This window comes from Ambystoma mexicanum, chromosome 4p, assembly GCF_040938575.1.
Source record: "Ambystoma mexicanum isolate Mex_15411 chromosome 4p, UKY_AmexF1_1, whole genome shotgun sequence".
In the NCBI taxonomy this organism is placed as follows: Eukaryota; Metazoa; Chordata; class Amphibia; order Caudata; family Ambystomatidae; genus Ambystoma; species Ambystoma mexicanum.
In genome coordinates this window covers 201,170,976-201,185,892 of record NC_090927.1, presented here as the reverse complement: position 1 = coordinate 201,185,892, position 14,917 = coordinate 201,170,976, and the positions used below count along the sequence as shown (strand labels likewise).

Here is a 14,917-nt window from a genome sequence, read left to right as displayed (position 1 = left end):
GGCTGAGACCCCAGACATGACTACACACTCCGGCACGTCAAGGAAGCCTAGATTCAATGATGCTGAACTTGATGCATTTGTAGCCTATGTGTTGGCACATAGCCGCGAAATGGTGGTGACTGCATGCTGCAAGACTACGCCTGCTCAACGTAGGGCCCACTGGTAGACCATTGCGGACCACATTAGTGCCCTTGGATTTGTGAGGCGCACAGCTGATGATTGCTACATGCGGTGGAATGACCTGAAACGCAGAGCAAAGAACAAGCTGGCTTTCAATCATGCCTCTACTGTGATGAATGGTGGTGCGTCTCCACCAGAGGACGATCAACTCACTGAACATGAGTCTGTTGCTGGAACCTTTGTCACAGAGGAACAGAACCAAGGCGTGGGAGACCTACCAGATTACAAAGCATTGTCCGGTGAGTGCCCAAGCATGTGTGTGTAATCCATGTGCATGTTGCTTGGGTGATGTGTTCCGATTGAGTGCCAGGTGAGGGTGTGTACTCCTGAGTGGTATGGGTCACCCATGTGCTTCCTCCAAACCATTCACCGGCCTTGGATTTGGGTATGACAGTATCCCTTCTGATCACAGTAGCCAATTAGCACCACATTACTGCAGTTGCCCTTGAACTGTCATCTTGCAACAACATTGTTCAGAATTTTCAGTGTTCATTCAGCCGGATTGTTTCAATCCTCCCATTTTTGCAACACATTTTTCTGGCCTAATGCCACATATGTGACATGCATCTGTCATAGATAACAGCCCACAATCGCCCACATTTAATACCTTGTTATGGGAATGATTTGTCCATTCAGGCTGATTGAGTAAGGGCCTGCTCACATTAATTTTGGGGCCTGTTTGAATGTGGAACATGACCGTTTCCTGTCATGTTGAAGTGACCAACCATTGATGTGTCCATCTGACTGCCATCACTGTATAATTGTACACTGGATGTGTTGCAGTGTGTGGAACATGCATATTTTGTCACACTATTTTGCATTTTTGATCTCATCATGTCCATCACACATGGATGGATGACAGTACTCATTCACTAACATAGGGCTGTACTTGTCAAATGTACCATGGCTATGCTACGTGCCATCTGTGTGCTGGCATGCGTCATGTATGTGTATTGGACATGCCACTCACAGGCTAATGTGTGATGGCAGTGCTATCCAGCATGCAGCAAATGTGTTGTTTTTCCATCTTGGAGTCCTCAGTGTCTGCTTTTTGCCTCCCTTTCCAACTCATTGACAGTGCATGCATGCCAGGGTTATAGTCATGTGGGACATGTGTAATTCATGTACTGGATCTCTGGCTTGTCAGGTCTATGTGTGTGCTATGGTGCTCATGCCTGTTTCCATTTGTTGTCTTTCATGTTTATGCAGGTGATGACGCGGTGGAGGAGATGGTGCAGACCCAGGAGGAATCTCAGCCACAACCGGGCACAGGTGGAGGACGTGGGGTGGTGGTGGGTGAAAACCCAATCCTCCTGCAGACCATACTGTCCACGGGTGTCTCTGGGTGCACCTCCGCAGACCTCTATGATTCAGGTGCTGAATCGGACAGTGAGACATATGTGCCGTCGCAGGTGAGTTACTGGGAGGGATGCTGTTCTGTCCAACCCACCTGCACCAGGGGTAGACCCCTCTATGGGGAGGTTAGTGTTGGTAACTCCGCCTTTGGTGGTAACGGATGCAGGGTCACACTCCACAACATCTGATCCTGTTCCTCGGCCAGTCCTGCAGCCTCAGGCAGTGCCAGCACAGCAAGGTGCAGATTGCCTTGCCCCAAACAGGTGTGGTGCCAGCAAACGCGGTGGCCATGCGCCACCAGGCAGTACTGTATGGGAAAACCCCATGTACAGTATAGCAGCACAATAGGGAGCATCGGTTGAAATGATGGTTCAGGCAATGGTTAGGGTGGCCACTTCCATTCTCCCCCCTGAAAGGCAGATGGAGCTCCAACAGCAGGCAACAGACTCCATTTGCCAATCACACAGGGAAGACATGTTGGCCTCCAACAGGGACCAACGGGCGGCACTGGAGACTCTGCGCGAAGCCATATCTGTAGAGTCACAGGGCCACAGGGAAGCCCTGAGGTTAGAACTCCCATTTCCTCAGGGAGACTCTGGGTGAACTTGAGGCTTCCCGAAATTTTAGGTCAGAACAGCAGCTGGAGCAGCTCACACATTCACTCTCAGCAGAGCTCCAGGCAACCCGTGCGGAGATCCGGGCATCACGCAAGGCCATGCAGGTAGAAATGCGGGCTACCCGTGAGGTTCTGCATGGGGATGTCCGCACCATCATCCTCCAGAATGAAAACTTCCACACCTGCATGTTTGCTGCCATGGAGGACCATACCAGGGCTTTGCGTGGGCTGCCTCCCATAGCACGGCCACCTCCTGATGTAGCAGCAGAGGTTGAAGAGCGCGACAGCAGTTCTCCCACAATAGCGTAGCCGTGCAGGCCATGAGCCCATGGAGGTATTTTTTTTTTTCTCAACATGCAGGCTTGTCCTGTCTTTGGGTTAGATGCTTGGGTTCCTGACACACACAGGCACACACCCCTCCTGCTTCCCCTTTCCATGGGCTTGCAAAGGGTGTGACCAAGTGACAGTAGCTTACACAGTGACATTGGGCTCCCATGAGCTGTGTGGGCAGTCTGTAGTCAAAACTGTGTGTACATCCCTAGTGGGGATTGTTGTTGGATTGAACACTGCATGGTGTATTGATATGTGCTTGTACATCCATGTCTTTCTCCTTATTCACATGTACCTTCTTCATGTATTCACAAGGCCGTCACCTTTGCAGATGCAGTTCATGTTGTATGCAGTACACTGACACATTTGCCTGACAGCAACACTCTGCAGTTGGAAGGGGTCGATGTTCTGGCTTAGTCAGGTTGTGAGACTTGCACTACTTTGATTTTGTACTGTCGTATTTTGACACTGTTTCATCCTGTGTTGCTGTTCTGTGTTGCTGGCAAGTATTTGTTCATGTGTGCTGTTTCTTATTGATTACTGGGAGCATTTTGTCTGTGGCCTGTTTACATTTGGAACAGTGCACTTTGTGACACTTGTGTCATGTGTTGTGCATTCATTTTGTTGCTTTCACATTACATGACATGCCATGGTGTGTTGGGTAGCTGAGATGGGGAGGGGTTGGGTGACAAGGGGGTAGTCATTCATGCAGCATGAATGTGTGTCTTTTTGTCACACAGCATTGGTTGTATTTAAGTAGGTAGGGATGCACAAAATGTAACACTTCCAGGTGACCAATCTCAGGCTGGTGTGGTTGTGACAGGTGACTGTCCCTTATGTCATCATCACTGATTGTCAGCTGGTATGTGCCATGGCTGTGTGCACTCCACAGGGGTAGGATTTTAGGTGAAGTAATTAGCCACCAGCTGTGTACGGGCTGCCTCACCACGTGCCCTTTCACCTCCCATGCGCAGCGGCCGTGCATGTGGTTGGGGATGTGTGGGCACCACCATGTCCACCCGCAGGCCCTGGCGGGTTGCACGTTGTGCAGGACACATGCTGCCACTATGATCCTGCACACTACTGGGGGCGCGTATAGCAGCTGCCCACCGGAGCGGTCAAGGGAGCGAAAGCGTGACTTGAGCACTCTGAATGTGCGCTCCACTATGCCCCGGGTTGCAATATGGGCTGTGTTGTATCTTACCTCAGGTGGTGTGGTGGGGTTCCAAATTGTGGTCATCATGTGGGTGCTCAGAGGGTAGGCACTGTTCCTGGGGAGGCGATGATGGGTATCATTAGTGGGGTTGTGACATTACTCAGTATCTGACATGCATGTGCAGAGGCATTTATACTCACCAAGCAGCCATGTATTGCCATGCTGCCCAGCTTCTAGGTCCCGGTTTAGGGGTGGCATTCTGAAAATGAAACTATCATGGGTGGACCCTGGATAGTTGGCATATACTGAGGTGACTATTCCCTTGGCATCACATGCTACCTGCACGTTGATGGAATGCCAGTGCTTGCAGTTTCTATAAATGTGCTCAGTTGCCCTGGGTGGACGTAGAGCCACTTGGGTGCAATCAATGGCACCTAGCACTTTGGGGAAGTGTGCCACCCCGTAAGAGTCCTGGACGGCAGCCTGCCTTTCTGCAGGTGTTCTGGGCATGTATATGTGCCTGCAGACTGAGGAGCGTGCAGTCATGATGGCCAACACCTGGTGTAGGCAGCGCGACTGCGTGGCCTGTGACACACCCCCCACTATGGCACTTGTCCGCTGAAATGAACCAGTGGCAAAGAAGTGCAGTACATTGAGCACATTTTCCAAGGGGCTCAGTGCTTGGGAGTACAGGGTGGGTGATGTGAGGTCATCCTCCCACTCACTCACCAGGTCGAGTATTATGTGTGGTGGAAACCTGTACCTCCCATACACCTGGTCATCAGGCATCCCAAAAAGGCTGGTCCTGGGTGTAAGAATTAGGGGTCTGGCTATCCTCCCCCTCCTGCGGTATATTCATCGTAGCGTCTGAGCTGGTTTGTTGTTTTGTGCACACTTATGCTGCGCGGGGTCGCGTACGCCCGCTTCCTGCTGGCGTACGCGTTTCCGTATTAGCCCGCCTTTTTTGGCGCACGCGTTTCCCCTGTTCGATTCCATGAATACGTGTTGTAGGCGCGCATGTGGGCGTTGCGAGCATTTACCTCCTGTACTTCCCCCGTAACGCCCACATTTTCACGTGTTGTTCCCCATTCTGCGTGTTACGCCCACTTTCGTTGTGTGCGCTGCGCTATGTGCGCTTTCGCTGTGCATGTAGCACACGCCATTTGATGTGTGCACCAGCCACGATTTTAGCGCAAATCCCAGGATTTACACGCGCACTGACTTCCATGAATCGATGTGCATGGCTTTGGCACACTTGCGCTGCCATTTTCCGCGCACATTAATTCCATGAATCGGCCTGCTAGTCTTTGAGTGCTTGAAAAGACTACACACCACCAATAGAATGGGTGCACCCAGGCTTTTCTTGCACCACATGGGGACCACCCTTTTCCAACTGGGAAAAGTGTAGAATGTAATAGTGGCTGGAAGGGGAGAACTACTAAGTTTGCCGGTCCTCCCATTGTCCCCTAACGGAGTTAGGATCTGCTCAAATAATTTAATGTCTCCGTGCACCCCTTTCCCGCACAACCTCTTGCGAATAACGGAGAAGATGGCCTTTCTTCACACTCTGCATATCTGTTCACATTCCAAAGTTGCAGACACAGCGCAAGGCTTCCATATTGACAAACACTAGGGATACATAAATCATCTGCTTTAATATTAAAATAATAAAACCATCCAAAATAAGGTGGCGCTACTTTCAAGAACATCCTCATTCCAAAGGTCTGGCTTCCTCCCCAAGTGAATTGTCGATAAACAAGATCTTGAAAAAGCTTTATATCACCTGAAAGGCACTAGGCCTGCCCCCTACTCTTCGCGACGCCAGTGCATCTTTCTGCAACGCTTACGCGCAATTCCTCAGCCAACTGCACCAATAAACAGCACCGGTCCTAAAACACTATTGCAAGGCCTCCACTGTCTGCAAGCTCCAACAGAACTACATTACAACAAAAAGTGAACAAGGAGGAAAATTAGTTTAAGACCAAGTTGCTTTTTATCAGGAGATAGTTTGCCTTACGTTAATAATGTGAACAACGGGAGTTAAAGAATACCAGTTTATCCACCTGATATTGTTAGGGTATTGGAGCACTTTACAATCGTATTATGTGGACTGAGGGATTGGTCGGGTGTGTAGTGGCCACATCAGTGAGGGCAGAATGGCTGTACATCACAGCAGCAAGCACGTAACTCACCGTGGTCTGAAGCCGGGGGCACAAACCCTTCACACAATGTTTTATAAAATATCGGAAAAAAGTAACACTAGGATTTCACCAGTAAATACGTCAATGGTAGAACATATACAGATGTACATCAAAGGATTATACCCTTTCAATTTTAGTGTAGTGTAAAAGCGTGCAAGGCCTTGTGAAGCACTAAAATGAGGACTTTTGAACAGTTACAAGTGTAAAAATATAACTGCTTGCCTTCACGCGCCATGGTTGTTTATACATCCGTTTAAAAACTGAGCAGCACTGCGCTCGTCTAGTACACGTATGACACAACTACAATAGAGACGCCTGGTGACTTATTTAGCATGTGGAGCCACTGCTGCCATTAACAGTTGCTGGTACAGAGGCTTAACACTGGAGCCATGGTATCGGCACTCACTGGAGTATTCGGATGTTGTATATGGAAAGTGGAAAGAGGGCAAATATAAAGTAAATATGAATTCAAGCAGGGGCCAGTTAGGTGTGCACATTGAGCCATCCAAAATGCGAAGATTTTAGAAAGTAAATTGAAAGGTATCTGTGAGATAGACTAGAGATGTGCTTAAGTGAATCCCTTCAAGTATGGAGGCTTTTTGTTGTCAGCGAGTGAGTTTAATTTCTCAGACCAAACAAACACCAGAATAGTAATACAGGAAAGGCCAGGCCAACAGTTGCCAAATGGAGAATAAACTATGGGATTGATGAACATGAATGCAAAATGAGGGAAGAAGAGAGGGAGCATGACAACTGAGATGTTTTTATACTAACGCAGAGTAAAATACTAACTGACCAAAATATGTTGGGTAGTCCAAAAAAAGTTAATGAACTAGTAAGGAGAATAAACATACAAAATACATTTTTTGGGAACACTGTAGTTCCCCACAACCATTTGACAAAAGCACACAGTATAGGTAGTGTGGCGACAAAGAATGGCGAGACTGACCAAGTGGTGCCATAGTTGTTGCTATAAACTTCTATTCAAAGTAAAGATAAACCTGTCTTTAACACTAACAGGGTTTCTCTACATAAACTAAAGAAACTTGGGTGCTCGTCAGGAGTCTGTAAAAGTCAAAATTAAAAAGGCACCGTACCAGTCAAAAACTCCTACACTATCGCTGTCACTACAATAAACAAAAACTAAAGTTCTGGTTCTGATCGTGACTCGGGAGAATGACACCCTTCTCCTGGGTGCCAAAGATGCAAAGTCTTCTCAAAAGTAACATTTCCAAGCTATTCATACCAAATAAACAGTTCTACAAGATCCCCATGGGGCTAGGAGAATGACTCCCTACTCCTAGCTGGTTACCCCACTGTTCCTTTAACAAAACTTGTAGTTCAACCAGAGTATAACACCTGCAGCTTTTTTCATACCCTTTTGCTTGCCTGCCCTCACTGGGATGACGAAGATGCTCCCAGAGTTCCACTTGACTCTCCAACACAACACTCCTGTGGAACTACCCAGGGTGTTGCGATATAAAGTGGTTTACTTCTTTCTCTGCTTCTTCGCAATTTACAGTCTTGAATCTTCCCAGTTCCCTCCAGGACTTGTATTTATTCCCGTTACCTTCTCCCAGGAAACTTTTCACCTGTTTCACCAGGTGTCACAGGTCCTCTCCCTCTGCTTCAACATCTTTCATGCTACTTCTGCATCCCGCTTCCCTCTGCAGGCAATTGTTGCTGGCGGTCTCAGCACACTTGTCGGACAGCATGGTCCACCCACGACATGTCACCACCTCTTGTACGCTCTGGACATTCGCCTAAGCAGCTTTGCTGTAGGCTACTGTAGGCGGTCTTGGCACCGTTGTCGGACCAGATGATCCACCCACTACAGGTCGCGCCACCACCTTTCTGTCTCTCCGCGTTTACTGTGCAGGTTCCCAACCAACTCGCAAGACCCGTCTCAGCTAACTCCCTGTTCATCTCTTGGTTTGCAGCGACGTGACTCACTGCAGTCTCTCTAAGCCGAAGCTCCACCTCACTGGCTTCGGCGCAGCCTCCTCGCTCGCCGAGTTCTCCTTCTGCATGTACAACAGCTGTCAGCATACAGAAACCACACGTCCCATTGCTGGACGGGTCAGAAGAAGAACATTGCAATTGTAATTGGTTATTTACAACGCACTAAATACCCAGAGGATTCTAAGCACGGACACAGGGATCGAACCGGTGTTGCTCCGCATCGTCTTGTTTCCAAGGCGAGCGCATTGCCCCCAAGGTATCCAAAGGGTTGTCGAAACAAGACTACCTTCTGATGTTAACTGAACATTAAATTGCGTTCTACCATAGATCGATCAGGTGAGTTACTGATTAATTTATGCAAAAGAAAAGAGGTGACGGCTGGAAACGTATAAATTAATTGTAAACTCTGCCATAGCTCTAAGCAACTATCCAGACCAACCATGGATCATCGGGCTGCCAAGCCATTACAAAGCAATTGCCAGAGGTTAAGATTAATTCTTAACTTTCCGGCCATCACATCACGTTCTGTCTAGTTACAGAATAATGACTAGTGCCCCGAGCCATCTGCTTGTGTGCTTGAGAACATAGGCTGGAAGTGTGTCAAAATGTCACTGGATGTGGGTGTATGGGCAGCATTGCTGGGCGAAGTAGCAGTGTCTAGACGTGGCCTGGCTATTGTGCATGGTACATACCACATTGAGTAAATCAGAATTGACTTCTGCACAACTACACACACACAAACAGCTTCCCAACTCCATGAACACTCCAGGACTCTTGCACATCCATTCCACCTAATTCCCAGCTTCAACAATCTCCATCTCTCTCTAGAAGCAGGACTCAATGACAAAGCACAGGATTGCACCTCCCAGGCCAATCCTCCATCAAGGGAACCCATAAGTAGCAAATCTCAAACAGTAAACGAGTCTGGTTCCAGCTCTTTAGGAAATTACTGGGGGATAACATTCCGACCACACCACGCCATGCCTTCTCCGATTAGATTTGGAACATACTGAATGGGTGTCCCGGCCTTTGTGTTAATCCTCTTTTCTGCTTCAATCACCACTCCACCACCCCCGGCAGAAATGTTTTTGCTCTCCTCATGAGATGCATAGCAAGCAATGCTCTCTCCCACTCGACAGATAAGACAACCTCAACAGGTTTCTCACTTCAGTTCTGTGCAAGAGGGCACACTCATGCTCACCATCACCCATACTGCATAGCCAGCTGCAAACCATGCACCCAACAACTGCACTCTCATCCCTTCAACCGACATCCAGGAACATCCTCCCAACACTCACACTAGGGAAAGGCCATTTAAAAGAGGCTACCCATTGGCATTTCGTAACCCCATACAAACTGACCAGAACATGAAGATCTTCCACCAATCAGAGAGATGACTCACTGCGATCACTCCCGCCCCCACCTCCTTGGCTAGGGGCAAGTGGCTCTATGGACAGCAATGCCAGTTGTTTGGGTTTCTTGAAATAAATTAAAAAATTAAGCAGGGAGTGGATACAAGCTCATATTTACGTTGCTCCGTGTTCCCTTTGAGGTTTTAGGTTTTGAGTGCAAAAAGGCAGTATATTAACTAGACTTCGAGACCTTTGTTCAGAACAATTTCACAGGAGCAACTAAATAATGCAAAGAATCAGGGGCGTGGATAAAAAGGGCAAGGGTCATCATGAAGCATGGATAATTGATTCTACCATTTTATGAAAAGATAGCAATATTACAGTACAAAGTTATAAGCTTTTTAGAAAGGCATGCAAATGTAATGAAATACAAACTCGTTCAAAACAAAACAGGAAATATCAAAAACAGGCTAGTTACAGGCAACAATGTACTTTTATCCAAATAAGTGAATTTTTCATAGGAAAGCAGCATCTAAAAGTGGAGGCGAACATACAAATTGCCTGCGTCTACGATAACCAAACGAATACATAAACATCTATTCTGAGCAGAACTTCGCTCCTAAAATAGCATTTTCCACCAAGGACAAAAAAGCAGTGACAATGAGCCTGCGTTTATGAAAAGATTTGTGCTGCCTGGCTGAAAATGAGAAACCTCTGGAAAATGACACATTATCATGCACGTTGGGGGGGGGGGGCATCGTGCACAAACTTGTAATACCACCAAAATAAACTTTAATTACCATTTAAACACATCCTCCGGCGAAAACATGCTCCAGAATCAGGTGCTAGGATGATCTCACACATTGGCTGCACAGCTTTCCAATATGTGGATGTCCACTTGAAACCCTAGCTGACCGCAGCCTTTCTGCATTAGCCTCTTGAGCAGGCACTACACCACTCAAGCAGGAGGAAAGAGATCTCTTTTTAGGTGATTTCGCTCCCAATGGTGCGTCCTTCCGTCCGTGCGGCCCCCATGTTTTTTGAGGGCACATTTTATTGACTTTTGTACCATTACAGAATGTCATAACTGTCGAATTAATTAGAATATAGACTATACACTGGATTAATGCCACATCTTTGCAATTATATCAATACTGCAAAGGTTCATAAAAATAAACCTTTCCTCACAACCCGTACATCCGGACCCAAAATGTGCGCCCGCCGCTAGCCATTGGCTATTGAAAATGTACTCTTGTCGAGTAAGAAATGGTGTGTTGTGGGTATGTGTAGAATTAAGGTGGCAATTCACTTTTTAAGGATGGCTAGTAAATTTAAACATGAATATTTCCCCTCGCCCCCTATGTAAATTTTTTGAAGCCAGGATGAGTGGATGCTATTCCCCAGGGCCACGTTCTATATTGTACCAAATTGGTTAAGGGCAGCTCCTCATCCTGTACACCATTTCCTCCAAAATATGCATTTATATGACTCTTCTCTACACACATTTATCTTTGGTACTTCACCAGATGCCCATTTTGAAGCAATATTCTTTTTGGCTATAGAGAGGGCCGCAGAAATAAATAACATTTCATATCGCTTGTATCCTTCATCTCTCCAAGTACCCAGCAATACCAACTGCTGAGCACCTGCAGGAGGACGACTAAGGATCCGGCCAATAATGGTCAACACTCTCTTCCAGTAGCGCTGTATCTTCTCACAATTTCATCACGTGTGGAAAGGAGATACCCATTTCTCACACACCTCAGGTGCTACTGGTCTGCCTTTGGACCTATGCTGCATAGGAATTCCTGGAATAATATGCTCTGTGTAGCCATTTGGAAGCAGCAGGGTTCTGCTAGGGATGCCAGACTTAATGGGGCCCACTAAAGCCTACCTTCAGCCATCTTCGGGCAAGGATTCAAGATGTCCGTCCTATTTAGCTTGTAGTCCTGCAAGGGAGTGCAATGTAAAGGCCAAAATGACACTGTGCAAGTGTGAGGTGGGCTTTCCCAGAATATGGTGTTCTGCACTCTCTGAAGGGTGAAGTGAACGAGAGGGGGAAGCAGAGGTGAATGCTACTTGACCAGTCCAGGTGGGGCATGACAAGTGAGAACATTACCTCTCGCAATCCGAATATACATACAACCCGTAGACCACACTACGGTAATTGAAACTGTACTCATCACACACAGCTCATATTATGTTTTTGAACTTTGGCGAACCTGCTATTGACATTGCACTTCCTATCCTCGCAAGGCATTACTAGCCATACTGCAACGCTTGAATCTAAGTGAACCCGAAGTGCTGTTTTTATACCCTCATGTCTGAATACTGCATTTTGATTGATCAGGCATTCTTAAATCACACTGTGATTTCGGAACCTAGGTGACCCGACTTCCTGTACTTAGTCGTACTTCCCGCATTGTGCTGCCCACATGTGTCCTGCCTATAATTACCCAGCACACATTAGGATGCTAAAGTCAAGCTTTTATCTGTTGCCCCTAATTTTAAACGCAACTGCAATCGCCCATACCTGTCTGCCCAGCCCCTCCTCACAGTTAGACCCTATGGCCATAACTGTACCTACATGGCTCCACACTGTATCTTACTCCTCGGCATCCTAGACCAGTCTGTATTTCGAATCTAGACAGACCCTGCTGCCATAACTGCTCATACATGACTGCATACTGTACTCTATTCTTCTGCATTTTAGACCAGTTTGTGTATTTCGTATCTAGACAGACTTTGCTGCCATAACTGTTGCCCCACTGCATCTTAGTTAAGTGCTTTTACTTCATTCTAAGAGTTGCCCCACTGCATTTTAGATTGAGTGTATTACTTTGAACCTAGAGTAAGAATTGTCAAGACACACTGCGCCAAAGAATACAAAGATTTTTATCAAAATACAGGATTGTATTTATTGAAGTGTAGTGGTCAGCCTGACACGTGTTTCGAGCCAAACCCGGCTCTTCATCTGAGGCTGATAGACATTAGATGTGAGTGACGCATAATGCAACAAACAGTAACACAATAAATCAAACATTCATAGTTATCATGGCAACAGAAACAAAACAGCACAGGGGGCAGTAAGACAAACAAAGCAATTGAAATTTCAAATGAGCATCGGGTACATGGATGTAATAATGCAACCAGCAAATTAAACAACAGATTGAAGTACCATTGGTTGATTGATTCAAAAGCAAGGTTCAATCGTAAAAGGATTCAGAAAAAGAAAAACGAATGGAGGGAAAAAATGGAATAGACAAACAAGTAGGGGAAAAGAAAAAATATAAAAACAATCCATTGGTAAAGCATAAAAGTACAGCGCGAGCAGTATCATTTAGTGCCAAGTACCCAGGAAGTGTGAATAAGTGAAATGTAATAGGTATCTTATTGGAGGAAGAATGGATGCAAACCATGTATACATAAATTGCCAAAATACTTGAAATGAAAAAAAAAGGAACCAAATAGTGAAGGGCAATAAGCCCCAATTACTAGAAGAGTGAGCAATTATGGGTTCTCCCACTCTTAAAAAAACAATCACTAGACCCAGCCATACCCACCAACTACAGACCCATCACCACAGTCCCATTCCTATTAAAAATCCTGGACAGAGTCTCCCATCTCCAAATTCAGGAATACCTGGAATCCAACCAACTGCTGGGTATACGTCAATCTGGCTTCAGACCTCAACATGGAACAGAAACTGCCCTTGTTGACCTCAAAAGTCAGATTGGTGAAAATAAAGACAAAGGTAATGCCGCAATCCTACTCCTCTTAGACCTTTCAGCGGCCTTCGATCTGGTCGATCACAATATCCTCTGCAGCCACCTAACCACTGCAGCCCACCTTCTCCTCCTCTGCCGTCGCATGGCTACAATCCTTTTTGGCAAACAGAACCATGCTGGTTTTCTCTACAACAGCTGCAGCAGATCCTATCCCTATCACATGCGGGGTCCCACAAGGCTCCTATGTATCCCCCACTTTGTAAAACATATTTACAAAGCCACTATTTGACCAACTGGACCGTCTGGGTGTCACCTACACAAATTATGCAGATGACACCCAGATACTGCTCACCATCACAGGCAACTACCATGCAGACGTCACCCGGATTAATGAGATATTCTCCGTCATTCAGGCATGGATGGCCTCTCATGGCCTCTGCCTGAATGATGAGAAGACGGAGCTCCTCCTTGTCAGCTCTCCTAGTAACCTTTCTAAACTTAATCCTAATTACAGTAATATCATTATCGATGGTAACCCCATCCCTATTGCCAAAAGCATGAAAACTCTTGACTTTCACCTTGATGCCAACTCTAACCTCTCCAAACAAACTAACATGATCGCCTCAGCCTCCGCCTACACCGGCAAGCTTATTAGGGCCAGTAGACCATTCGTCTCATCTAATAGCTGCCTCATACAGTCCAAACTGGATTACTGCAATAGTCTGTACCTAGGTGCTAACCAATCCATAATTAACAAATTACAGGTACTTCAAAACAACTCACTATGTGCAGCACTTAACATCCCCAGGCGAGAGCACATCTCCACTGTCAGGAAATCATGCAAATGGCTCTCGATGGGACAAAAAATTGATTTGAAAACCATCTGTCTCACATACAAGGCATTAAACCACCTAGCCCCACCATATCTCGCTAATAAATTTACTATGAAACCCGCCACCAGAACCACTAGATCCTCCAACACTTATGCTTGAAAGTGCCTAGATTCTCCTTAAAAGGAGCTGGAGGTGCCAGCTTCTCAGTACTTGCCTCCCAACTCTGGAACACCTTACCACTCAACATTAAAACTATTGAGTCCTTCCAGATCTTCAGGAAACAGGTTATCGGTTGGCTCCTGAACAAAGAGTAGCACCAAAGACATTTGGGTATACCTCCTTCTGCTTAACTATGTTTGTGATCTTTGTATACTGTTGTATATTAACTATAGTACCCCCCTGACCGGTGCGTACACCTCCCACTGCTTAACTAGGTTTGTGCACCCTGTATATTATTGTATATTGAAATTGTTTATGTCACATTATGTAACCGTCTTCTTTAAGCACCCTTCTACCTCGGGGTTTGGAGCGCTATACAAATAAATAAAACAAACATACAGACCTGGATTTTACAAGGAAAGGTCAGGAATGGAAAAATAGGACTTAATATGAGATGATAGAGTTTTCTTTCCAAAATAGACCTTGCCAGGAGGTCCAACTGTACTTGACATTAGTGACTCAATGCGTGTCCACTTCTGAGATCTTGATAACAGACCTATTGGGCAGCAGAAAAGTGTACCTCAAAGCCTGGAAGGAAATACTAGTGCCCCTCTTGTATCAAGTCACAAACAGGTCTAATCCCCAACTATCCCAGGTTGTGAGCCTCTCCAGCTTCAGTAGCTCTGGGAGATCCAATTTACCCCATATGGGGGCAGAGAGGGTGCGGCTTTAGGGTAACCCCCCTGTTCCATATCGCTTGTGACCTCCCAGTGAACGTGCATCACTTGCTTTGTTGACCTGGGCAAATCCTTGCTTTGGTGCCTCCTGTATAGTACATGTAGTGGGCATGCTTGTCCATACAATCCCTTTCAAGCCTGATGCAAGTCTTCAAGCTTACTGTACACGCATTCGTTGGCCACCATCAGCTATGTCAAGTAATATCTCTGTCAGGGAGACCTATTCTTCCCCGCCTGCTTTCTCAGGACACCATATAAAGTGTCTGAAAAGTCATGCATGCAGGGCATCCCTCCATTCCAAGAGGAA

General features: G+C 46.4%; 1 protein-coding gene across 2 annotated transcripts in view; it reads right to left on the bottom strand.

Moving 5' to 3' along the window:
* EXTL3 (exostosin like glycosyltransferase 3) overlaps positions 1 to 14,917 on the bottom strand; it is a 450,609-nt gene that overhangs the window by 195,373 nt on the left and 240,319 nt on the right. The gene's annotated exons all lie outside the window — the stretch shown is intronic.